The sequence below is a fragment of the Lynx rufus genome, unplaced genomic scaffold, assembly GCF_022079265.1.
Source record: "Lynx rufus isolate CCGP_SWC_20201006 ecotype Redwood Valley unplaced genomic scaffold, mLynRuf1.p SCAF_7, whole genome shotgun sequence".
In the NCBI taxonomy this organism is placed as follows: domain Eukaryota; kingdom Metazoa; phylum Chordata; class Mammalia; order Carnivora; family Felidae; genus Lynx; species Lynx rufus.
In genome coordinates this window covers 23161831-23174061 of record NW_025814889.1, presented here as the reverse complement: position 1 = coordinate 23174061, position 12231 = coordinate 23161831, and the positions used below count along the sequence as shown (strand labels likewise).

Sequence of the window (12231 nt, the reverse complement as noted above, 5' to 3'; positions counted from 1 at the left end):
CAAAAGCAAAAAAAAAATCTTTTCCATTTTATTTTTTTTTTATTTTTTTTTTCCAACGTTTATTTATTTTTGGGACAGAGAGAGACAGAGCATGAATGGGGGAGGGGCAGAGAGAGAGGGAGACACAGAACCGGAAACAGGCTCCAGGCTCTGAGCCATCAGCCCAGAGCCCGACGCGGGGCTCGAACTCACGGACCGCGAGATCGTGACCTGGCTGAAGTCGGACGCTTAACAGACTGCGCCACCCAGGCGCCCCATCTTTTCCATTTTAAAACTACATGCTAGTAAACAATTTAACTTTTTTTCCCTACTGAATGTTTTTGAGTATCATATAGTCATGCTTGTAGTAAAAATACAACTTAATCCACAGAGGTGAGTAATTTTTTTTAAGTCATAACTTTACTTGGTAATCTGTTCCTAAGCTTTGTCATTTTCTCTTCCAGGAATTTATTCTTCATATTGAACCTAGACCATTCCTCTCAAAATTGTCTCTTATTTTGTTTCCAGAAAAAATAGAGAACATCGTTAGTACCAAACTCGAATGAAAAGTATACCTTTGTCTATTGTGAAATATTAGTCTACTCCCTCAAATGTCTCTTATGCAATTCAAATAATCACAAATTCCTCACTTCTTCATCCCCTCCTTAGGTATTATTGTTTTACGTACGTGATAGCCACTTCTTCCAAAGTTCTAAATAATTAGGAGCTTGTGTGATCCAGGATTGGGACTCTCTTTTCAAGTTCTTAGTCAAAGATTCTCAGCAGACAGCCTGATTCAGGGCCACCTGGGCAACGGCCATCCAAAATATTTGGAAGGCTCCAGTCTTCTCTGAGCAGAGTGGTTAAGGCTGTGGGAAGAGAAGTAGACAGATCTGGGTTTGCGTTCCAGCTATGCGACTTACTGATTGTTCATACTTGGGTAGTAATTAATACCTCTGTGCTTAAGAAATGAGGCTAATCATGGCACCCATTTCATAAAATTCTTATGAAGAAAGAATGAGATAAAACTATGAAATAATAGACACCCCAAGAATATTAGTGATTGTCAGAGTAAAATTCTGTTCTTCTTATCATCTCATGGTCATCTGTCACTTGCCTGAGTTCTACTGGTGAATGAAACAATATAAGACTTGAGTTTACATATACCTCTTTCTCATCGTTAGTTTTCCCTTTTGAATACACATTCAAATGTAATGTTATTGACATTCCCAGACTGAAAATATATTTTGTCTCCCTTGAGTCATTCAGAGAACCTTTTGGCTACATCGCATCCAGTTTGAAGTATACTAGTCATCTGAGTGTACTCAAGGCTTTAGGATATGCAGAAGAAAAAGTCAGTCTTCTAGGAAGCCACTTTTGTAGTAGCCATGTAATTGATCTCTGGTCTAGGTTCTGAAACAAATTAGTTCAGAGGGAAATTCAGCAGAGAGCAAATATCATTTAGATTTAGAATAATAGAAACCTCCAACGTCATAGTTGGAAGAAACCTTAGATGTCATCCCCACTTGATGCATAAATTCTCTTCACAGTGTCCTTAAAAAGTAACCATTCAGTTCAATCGAGTTCAGTCAGGCAGCTTGACTTGGTAGAAAGTTTTCCCACATTTTGAGCTAAAATATTCTCCATTATGATGATGTCTACTCATTGGTTCTCACTTTTCCCTTCACATCCCTATACCCCCGAGGGTATAGTGTAATACCTCTGCCACTGGACAGATCTTTCCTATTGAAAACATCCATCTGGTCCTTGCTACATGCTCTTTACCATCTTCAGAAATTGACATTTTAAAAAGTAAATACCCCAATTCTTTCATTAAAATGAAAAAAATTACTTTGCTCTTTTTTTAATTAAAAAAAAACTTTAACATTTTTCTATTTTTGAGAGAGAGAGAAAGCGCACTAGCAGGAGAGGGGCAGAGAAAAAGGGAGACACAGACTCCGAAGCAGGCTCCAGTCTCTTAGCTGTCAGCACAGAGCCTGATGTGGGGCTCAAACCCATGAACTGTGAGATCATGACCCAAGCCAAAGTTGGAGGCTTAACCACTGAGCCACCCAGGTGCCCCCAAAATTGCTTTGCTCTTAAAGTAATCACTGTGAATACCACTGTAAGAAAGAGTTACATACACACACACACACACACACACTTTTAAACCTCGCCCCAACCACCATTTTGTAGCCTCAAACCTGTAATCATTTTTCTCTGTATTCCTTTTGCTTTTTTACCCAGCAGGACTAAAAGAGACTTTAGATACTTGGGGCTAAAAATATCGTAGCATGCACTGAATATTGCCCTTCTATAGGTAGCTTCATATGTATTGTGTCTTATTTGGAACAGTAGCTTGTTTGGACACGCCCAATTACCGGAATCAATGGAGATCCGCATGCCATTCTCAAAGATTCCCTATTCTAACTTCTTCTTTCCCAACCCTATTTAAAACATATAACCACACAGGTAACTTTGGAGACCATCATGGTTTTCTCCAATTACAGAGAGACATTTGGACTTATACGTTCCTTAGCTTGACGAGTGTTTCCGGTTTCAGAGGGGAAATTGTTCCACCAAAAGAAATTGCTGAGGTTTCCCTTTATATTTTATGACACTACATCAATATAGATAAACATATTTAAGAAAAAAATTGAAAGTAAAGAGAGTACTACTACTGCCATAGCGGATATTGGTAGTAGAACAGAAAGAGCCACCACAGAGTGAAGTGTTTCTTGACAGGTGGGCGAAGTTCCTTATTTAGTATTCAAGTTAACACACTTTTAAGAAACAGTAAATAAACTGGGAGGACCTCCATGGCATGTATGATCACTATTCTAGTGTTCTGAATGGGAAAAACATTAACTTCATGCCCTATAGAATATGGTGGCCAGCTTTGCGCAGTGGCAGTATCGTAGCCAATGAAGTTTATCCGAGGCGCGATTATTGCGAATAGAGTATGGTGGCCACGTGCAGCTGGTTCATTTTGGAGAAGTCTCTGCTTAAAGATACACTGATGTATTGCTGCCAAAATGTTATATTATGTAGAATATCTTCTTAAAGCTCAAGGCTATTTTGATTTCAGCATTTAGGAGAAGTGGTAAGCAATTCAGATACATGACTTTCTCCCAAGCTGCGAATATTTTAGACTTCTCAGGGTTGCTTAATCTAAGAAAATCCTAGCTTCTTGAGCATTACCTCCAGGAAAGTTGTTACAAATTCAAAGGCATAACATTGTTTCTTATATAGAATTATGGGATTTTGAGATAAATTTTCAGCCAGACTTTGACTATTGGGATTCTCTTCCTCCCCCTTCTTTATAAATGAGGAATCTTCTAAATAAGAAATAAAATTCTAAGTCTATCCAATGCCAAACATACAAATACGTATACAAAAATATAAATACAAATACATAAACATACAATACTATTGTGTGGTTTTGTTTTATTTTTTAAGTCCATGCTATTCCCCTGGTTAAAAATATTGTAAGTTTGGGGTGCCTGGGTTGCTCAGTCACTTAAGCATTGGCCTTGGGCTCAGGTCATGATGTCTCAGTTTGTGGGTTCAAGTTCCATGTCTGCCTCTGTGCTGACAGCACAGAGCCTGCTTTGGATCCTCTGTTCCCCCTCTCTCTCTGCCCCTCCCTCACTCTCTTTCTCTCAAAAATAAATAAACTTTAAAAAAATATTGTGAGCGGGGCGCCTGGGTGGCGCAGTCGGTTAAGCGTCCGACTTCAGCCAGGTCACGATCTCGCGGTCCGTGAGTTCGAGCCCCGCGTCGGGCTCTGGGCTGATGGCTCAGAGCCTGGAGCCTGTTTCCGATTCTGTGTCTCCCTCTCTCTCTGCCCCTCCCCTGTTCATGCTCTGTCTCTCTCTGTCCCAAAAATAAATGAACGTTGAAAAAAAAAATTAAAAAAAAATATTGTGAGCTTAATATTCTCTTAGCATTCCTTAAAATTATTCCATTAAAAAAATCATAATGACGCATAGGTGTGAGTGAGGCACCCTTATAAGACAAATTGCACCGTCCAGCTGTTGAGATGCTTGATGTCATTTTACCTTATTCTTGACGTGTCATACTAGAAAAGAAAAAAAAAAAAGGAATCTCTGTATAATAAGATTGAGAATGTTACCTTATCAACTTTATACAACATGAAATCTTTTAAGAAATTTAGCAGAGAGGCACCTGGGTGGCCCAGTTGGTTAAGCCTCAGACTTGATTTTGGCTCAGGTCATGATCTCACAGTTTGTGAGTTCAAGCTCCAGGCCGGGCTCCATGCTGACAGCACAGAGCCTGCTTGGGATCCTCTCTTTCCCTCTCTCTCTCTGCCCCTCCCCCGCTCGTGCACACTCTCTAAATAAATAAATAAATAAATAAACTTAAAAAAAAAAAAAGAAATTTAGCAGTTTATTGTAGCCTGTCCTAAGCACCATATGGTGCATATTTTCAAATAATGAAATACCTGCAGAAATACCATAATGGCTTGTTTTGGTTGGTGGCTTTGAGGCTTCTTATCTGTTCACAGGCTTTGCCAGGAATTTTCGTTTTCCTAATGTTATTCACAAGGTGTGACCACTTGTCCCATTCATCATGAAGAACAATAGCATACTTCTATTTTGTTAAAGCCAAGGAAAATTCTTAGAGATGAATGTTAATAAACTCTGTCTACATGGCCACAGGTGGAGTCAAGATGTAACTAATGTTATGTTTATTTGACTAAGAGAGGGAGCCAAACTGGATAATTCCCAAATCTAATCAAACCAATTTTACTGGAAGTATCAGATTTTCGCTGCTTATTTTGGTCTTTATTCTACGTGGTGTTGAAAAGAGACAACTTAGTCAACCTATCCTAGCTGCTTACCCAATTGATGCAGAGAAAAATCCAAAAAATAATAAAGAAAAAAAATGCATTTAGGATACAAAGACATGGAGGGATCTGGTTCTTTCCTAAGTTTCCTTCCCGGTCTTTCTGTTTTTCCAAAGAAGCTTCAGAAAAAATTGCTAAATGTTTAATCCAGTGCTAATGACTAATAAAAATGACAAGATCATTCTTGACGAGTGGATTAGATCTATTTTTATTCTACCCAGTCACACAATATCTGCTTAATGGAAAGCCCCCTCCTGTGTTCCTCAGTGATTAAAGAGACTTGCCCCAGAGGTAACATGGGAACTTCCTGGTTACATGAAGTTTGTACACAAGTTATAACTTGAAATATTCCTCATCCAATGCTTAATTGTCTGCCATAAATTGGAAAAAGTAGCTGGGGACTTGGATTTATTCTGGATTTGACTCTTCTCTGGAGGTTTTCAAAATTTTTCAGCATCCACTGACACACTATGAAGTTAGAGGTTTGGGTCAACTCAAGATTTACCTGATTTTTTAATTTTAAAACCATTGTTGGTTTAAAATCATTCTGGTTTTGGGGCACCTGGGTGGCTCAGTTGTTTGAGCATCCGGCTCTTGGTGGCAGAGGGGGTCATAGTCTCTCAGTTCATGGGATCAGGCCCACGTCGGCCTCCATGCCGAAAGGACGGAGCCTGCTTGGGATTCTTTCTCTCCACCACTCATGCTTTCCCTCTTTTCCTCCCTCAAATTAAAGAACTAAAACATTAAAAAAATTTTTAATAAAAATAATAACATAAAATCATTCTGGTTTTAAAGTCAAAATGGCCTCCTCAGCCATCCCTGTGCTTTCAGTAAGTGGACCTAAAATTCAACAATTTGATGCAAATAATTTAGAGCCCTGCCTCCAACAGCCAAGCAAAAGTCTCACGAAATATATTATCAGTAAAACTATCTTTGATATTAGCTACATATAGGATAGGTATATATATATATATATATATATATATATATATATGTAATAAAAAGGTAAACAAATCTTTTTGATCAAAAAGGTAAACAGATCATTTGAAAACTAAAAAGTATACTTAGGAGAAGAGTTACGTTTCTTAAGATAGATAATCAATATACAATAAAGCATGAATATTTATTTCAGAATGTTTCATAAAACTTTTTTTCTCATATGGAACAGTCACAGAATGTCACAAAATGTTAAACAGCCTTTTATAGACCAATCTCTTATGCCATGGGTAAATCCAATCAATCTTTCTGGTGTCTGTCGAAATAAATTTGGGGAAGGAAATACCAATTTTTGGACAGTAATAGAAGTGCTTCCATATATTACACTGAATTCTACCTGTAATTTCCAAATCAACTTCCTTGACTCCTTTTCCAGGTTACCATTCTACCATTGGATGGTTATTCTCAAAGCCTTCTCCCAAGTGTTTATTTAGGGAGCCATACATTCCTAACTAGTTCATGCATTTGTTCATTAATTTATTCAATATTTATTGAGTATCTATTATATACTGGGCACTGGGGAACTTTTTCTTTTTTTAAGATATAGCTCCTGCCTTCAAGAAGCTTATGGTTTTTAGGAAGAGATAAACACACAAAAAGAAAAGTCACTATAGAGTGTGGTATACACTTACATAGAGGTTGGCTAGACTTTGTGAGAGCTTAGAGCAGGAACATGTTATCTGGGTTTGGGTGTGGGAGGGTGACCAGAGAAACCCTCTAGAAAAGAAGACACTTGAAAGAAGTTTTGGTGACCAAGTTGGAGTTAACCTCTAAGTGACTAATAATGAAAACAGTGATCCCATTTGCCATGTGCCAGGCACTGAGCTGAACCCTTTACAAACATAATCTCATTAGTCTTTAGTAATATAGTAGAGAATGATTTTTTTTTTTTCTCGTTTCATAGATGAGGCAATGAAGGCTTAGAACTGGTCAGTGCCTTAAGCAAGGTATACAGCAAATAGGAGAGCTCTATCCAGGAGAGTGTTTCTGGCCAAGAAAACAGCATATGAGCAGGTCTTAAAAGGGGTAATAGTCTGACCTGTGTGAGCCCGGAGGTGGGACTGTGTATCTGACCCAAAACCAGCATGTGCGGCAGGGAGCGTGGCTGTTGTGTATAAGGAGTCTACAGCTGAACAATGCGGAATCGCTAAGTTAAATATTTTCAATTTAATTCCACAGCTATGATAAACTCTTGAAAGATCCTACCGAGGACAAGAAAAACTTGAGTATATTTATATGTGAAGGCTTTAGTTCATCTTTTATTTTATTTGAGACGTGGTGTTACCAATTGGCATGACTTGAATACCTCCCATTCCTCCAGTGATCATTTTGCACCTAACGTCCCCTCTGCTAACTAACATAGATTTCAGTGGTAGGATTTGAAGTGCTAAGTAACTCCCTCAGAAGTGTTGATCCCTCATTAGGGTTTTTCAAATGGTAACTAACCCATTTAGTTGGGTTAATCCGTGCCTGACTAGGACACTTCAGGTGCCTCCTCACTACGCAGATTAGACAGATAATATTTTAAAGCAAATCAACACAGAGACGATGTAACCGCCAGATGAGAGCTTACTAGTAAAAACAAGAGAGAAAAGTGTCCCTTTGTGTGGGTGTGTGTGTGTGTTTGAGGCAGTTGCTGCAAGGACGAGTGGAGACACGCTAGGAGTGAGGTGGCCCCAGTCATTTCCTTTTCCTGAATGGGTGTGCAGATGATGAGTTAGGAATGTGCGAGCCTCTGCACCCCTTTGTCTGAAAAGCCTCGTGACACGCTCTGGCTCCATAAACACAGCCATTATCCCTCATGCCTTTTCCACAGTTGGGCGGTGCTGACGTGGAGAAGTCAAGGCACAGACAGGCTGACACTGAGAAATGAGAGCAGTATCTGAAACAAAGGCTCCGGATGGCGTCATGTTTCCACGTGGCTGGCCTGGAGACAGATGGCACATTTGCTGGGCGCTGCTTGGGAGAAGGGGACTTATTCTGGGCTAAAGACAAAGCCCTGGCACCCCCCGGGACAAGCTGACAGGCAGGATGGCAGTGTGCCTCTTTCCGAGCAAGATCTGAAGGAGATCCGGTATGTATTCCTTTTGTGTGTGATGCCCTCAACTCAATGCAGCACTTCAGGAACCACGTGGGATTCCTAGGCTTACAGAATCTCTTAACAGCTCAGGCCCCAGCCCTCCCTCACAAATGAGGGAGCACATCTGCACATACTCACATGATTTTGTGTATACTTTCAGGAGGACCATGGATCTTCCCTGTTCCTAAAAGACTAGTGTCTTTCAGAGCAGCTTAAACTAGAATGATCTCTGAGGGCGAAAATATCAACAAAGTAAATAAACTTTCCATCATTTCACCTCATTTCAAATCAGATTTTCGCTGAAAATAAAACCAGAATTGTCCGGCCTCTGAGGTGTCTTACAGCAACACAAACAGCCCTCATTTCTTTATTCCTAGTAATGTTTGGCTGAGGTTGGGGGCTACCCAGCAGGAATGCCAGGGAGGGGGTTCCTGTACTGGATGGGAGATTGGACACGATGACCTATGCATGGGCCTTACAGCTCTTGAGTCCATGAGTTTCCATTTACAGACACCCTTATGACTCCAGAGAAGGAGACTGCTGGAGAATCTCCAGGAGTCACAGAGAATTCATCTCCTCACAGGAGGGTCAAAGGTTGTCTGGAGAGACTTCAGGTCTCTACAGGGAATCAATTCTAAGAACATTGAGTTCAGTAACACATGCCCATCAAGCCTGCTCGCTTCCTTAAGAAGCCCCTAGATTGGGGACTGGGGGCTGGAACTGAGGGGCAGGAAGGGCAGGAAACAGGAGGCAGGCCTAGGGGTCAAATTTCCTCCAGGACTAAGAAGACAGAGATGAGCAGTTGGGGTATTTGAGATCTGGGGGGCTACTTGGAGAGTGGAGTGCAGTTTTCCTGTGGAGTTTGTTATCCCCTCGTCACCTCCCAACCCTAGGCAAAGAGAGTCAGCATTCAAAGATGCTTATTTGAAGACAAAAAATGCTTATACAAAAAAGAAAAAATAAAACACACACATATAAACAGTAAGACAACACTGAAAAGGACAATAAAATGTTCCTAGTAAATTACTTTTGGGTTGTGAATTTATAGGTAATCTTGGTATGTTGTATTTTATACATATCTTTATATGGATAGTCTGTTTTCTACAACAAACATTATGACTGCTTTCCAAAAAAGCAATCACAACATTTGTAGATACAAATTCTTATTTAGAAATACAACCCATCATTTTCGTTAGGTGCGGGCCTGGTAAGACCAGATTAAATAACTCTGGGAGATAAGCGGGCTCTAGGCTTCTTTGGATGCCTTGAGATAATCACCAATGCCATGAAACACGGGCAATACATGGACAGGGTTTTGCATTCAACAAACTGAATCTTGCTTAAGGGAGTCTAAACACAAGCTGAGCGCATAATACTTTCAAACACAGTGACAGCCTCAGTGATAGAAAATCCCTTCTTGATTTGGGATTCCATCTCTTTGGACACCCTCTCTTTTTCCTGGCACAATTTCAGACTTCTCTTTCAAGAGCTGTATGTAGTCTCAGGAGAGGTTGGGAACAGCGACGTTGGCCACACCTTCTATTTCTGTTCTCATGGTGGCAGCCTAGCCTCGCCTCTCTGACCTCCTGCCTGAACTATTCCAAGAATCTCTACCCATTCTCTGCCTCCATCTCATCCTTCCCACACTGCCCGAACCAGAGTTTCTGTCTGTGATGCCACCTTGCCTGGTGAATCAACACCTCCATCTGAAATTCAAGAGCAGGTGCCCTTAACTCCAAGCCCTGATTTTCAACCAAGCTGTTCCTAACACAAATAACTTTGTATAGAAAGAACCAGGGAAATTAGAAGCAGGAGTTTCTTTATTGAAAAACATTAAATGATTCTCCCAAGCAACTGCAGATGGGTTGATCTTGGTTTGTATGTTCTCATTTCGGTCACACTGCCTTTCAGACTAGGTTTCCTGGTCCATAGGGGTAGAGATGGTATCTTCTAGCTCTTTCTTTTTTTTTTTTTTTTTTTTTAATTTTTTTTTTTCAACGTTTATTTATTTTTGGGACAGAGAGAGACAGAGCATGAACGGGGGAGGGGCAGAGAGAGAGGGAGACACAGAATCGAAAGCAGGCTCCAGGCTCTGAGCCATCAGCCCGGAGTCTGACGCGGGGCTCGAACTCACGGACCGCGAGATCGTGACCTGGCTGAAGTCAGACGCTTAACCGACTGCGCCACCCAGGCGCCCCTCTTCTAGCTCTTTCGAACCCTCCATTCCATTGATTGTAAAGCTGAGCACTGAGTAGATAGTTTATACATTCTTGACACGGTAGAGGCATGGTAGCCGAGGAAATCTGCTACTCTGCTATTGGAACGATTTCCAGGGGCCTAAGGATGGCGAACTCTTCAGAATTACAGACTTTGGACTCAAATCGTCTGCACACATCTGCCTATTGGACCAGCATCATGTGTCCTTTGCACAGTATGTCTGTTTCATTCCACAGTCAGACCGTGAACGTTTAGTGAATGTTTGCTCGTGCCAGCCCCTTGGTAGGTAAAGTGGATCCAGAGATGAACCAGGTATAGCCCCGCCCTCAAGCAGCCCAAATCCACTAGAAAGTGAGATACACGAGAGTGACTGTGACACAGAATAATAAGTGCCTTTCAGACTGTGGCTTTGCACAAAGGGCTCTCTAGTCACAAAGGGGCTCGGGGCGGGGGGGGGGGAGTTGCAAAGGTCAGAAAACATTTGAATTGGGCTTTGAGGCGAGAGTGAGACGAAACCAATACAGACTCGAAGGAAGAGCATTAGAGGCAGAGGGAATGACGCGCAAAAGCGCAGAGAGGTGAGAAGCAGATTACATATAGAGAAGCACACGTCTCCCATGTGGCTGGAACTACATGATGAGGTGGGAAGAGGGGAGCTGGCTTCAAGGAGGTAGGCTATAGGGAAGACCAGGGTGGGGAGGACTGTGCAGATGGTGGGGAGCTGGGAGGGGTGAGGAGGGGGCTTCCTCTCCTGATTCCTCCTTTCATGTCATTTTCACGTAGCCCAGAGGTGACCGGGCTCTCTCTCGCCATGATGTGAGTCACTGCCTGTCTTCTCTGCCCAGGCCTGAGAGTGGCCTGATGGAGGTGAGTGCTGTTACTAACATGTTCCTTCATACACAAGTTTCAACAATTAGTAATAGATGAGGTCAGGCCCACTGTGTCACCAGCTGCCACAAAGCTGGCTCCAGAGTGCCATCAACTCTCCAACCTTGCCCGCAGACAGGTTCCTGCCTCAGGAAACAGGACATCATGCTCAGGAGGGACACACGAAGCGGAAAAATAGGAGGAAAGAAATTGCAAGAGGCTGGCCTGAGACTTCCCAGACAGGGAGTGGCTGTGTAAAGCCAAGATTTTCCCCAAACATTCCAGAACAGTCTATTGAGAAAGAAAGAAAGAAAGAAAGAAAGAAAGAAAGAAAGAAAGAAAGAAAAGAAAGGAAGAAAGAAAAGAAAAGAAAAGAAAAGAAAAGAAAAGGAAAAGAAAAGAAAGGAAAAGAAAGGAAAGGAAAGGAAAAGAAAAGAGAAGAGAAGAGAAGAAAAGAAAAAGAAAGGCCTACTTTTTCTTGTCCTTCATGAAGAACTTCAGTGGGAATGTGAAGAAAGAGCAAAAGGGCCTATTTGCAAGAGAGAATGATTGGGTATGCAGGATTAGGTTCATGTGTAAGCCGGGAAAAAGTTTCCCAAATGGTGTCGTTTGTGAGGTTTCTTCTGTACAATAACACGTCAGCTAGACCACGGAGCTGTTGGAAAATGCACACTTTGAATGTGTAAAAGTGACTTCTAAGCTGCAAGTAACTGGTGGTAGTTATGTTATTCCTCTATGTGAATACCCTGAAGAGTAGACAAATCTCTTAGAAATTCACACTTTTTCTGTCTTGCATTCAGCAGATATTTGTTGAGCGGCTACCGTATGCCAGATGTTACTCTGTCGATACTGCAAACATCACCGTGAAGAGCTAGTTTATAATCCAGTGGTGTGAATTCACTTACCTATGCCTTATACCAACTTTCTCATATGCAGAGACAGGAAGGAAGGGAGAGAAGAGTGTGTAGACAGCGGTGCTGGCAGTCAGAAGTCACCGGTACCTGGGTGTGGAGAGAAGGGAAGCCTACAGGTAGGAAAGAGGAGAAGAAAGGGGTTGTTGGAGAATCTGAGGAGAAACTTTAGATTTTTAGCTTTGTGTGTGATTCTCTTCTTAGCTGTAGCCAGGACTTGGGACAAGAGCAGCCATTCTGGTCGTACTATCCCAAGGAGGTTCTCCCAAAGCTCGTATGACATTAAACCTTTTTCGTCTCTTCCCTCTGTG

The 12231-nt window shown here is 41.6% G+C and overlaps 1 pseudogene; it reads left to right on the top strand.

The window, feature by feature from the left end:
- The first annotated feature begins 2874 nt into the window (after positions 1 to 2874).
- Positions 2875 to 3045, top strand: LOC124502718 (uncharacterized; annotated as a pseudogene).
- Positions 3046 to 12231: the final 9186 nt, after the last annotated feature.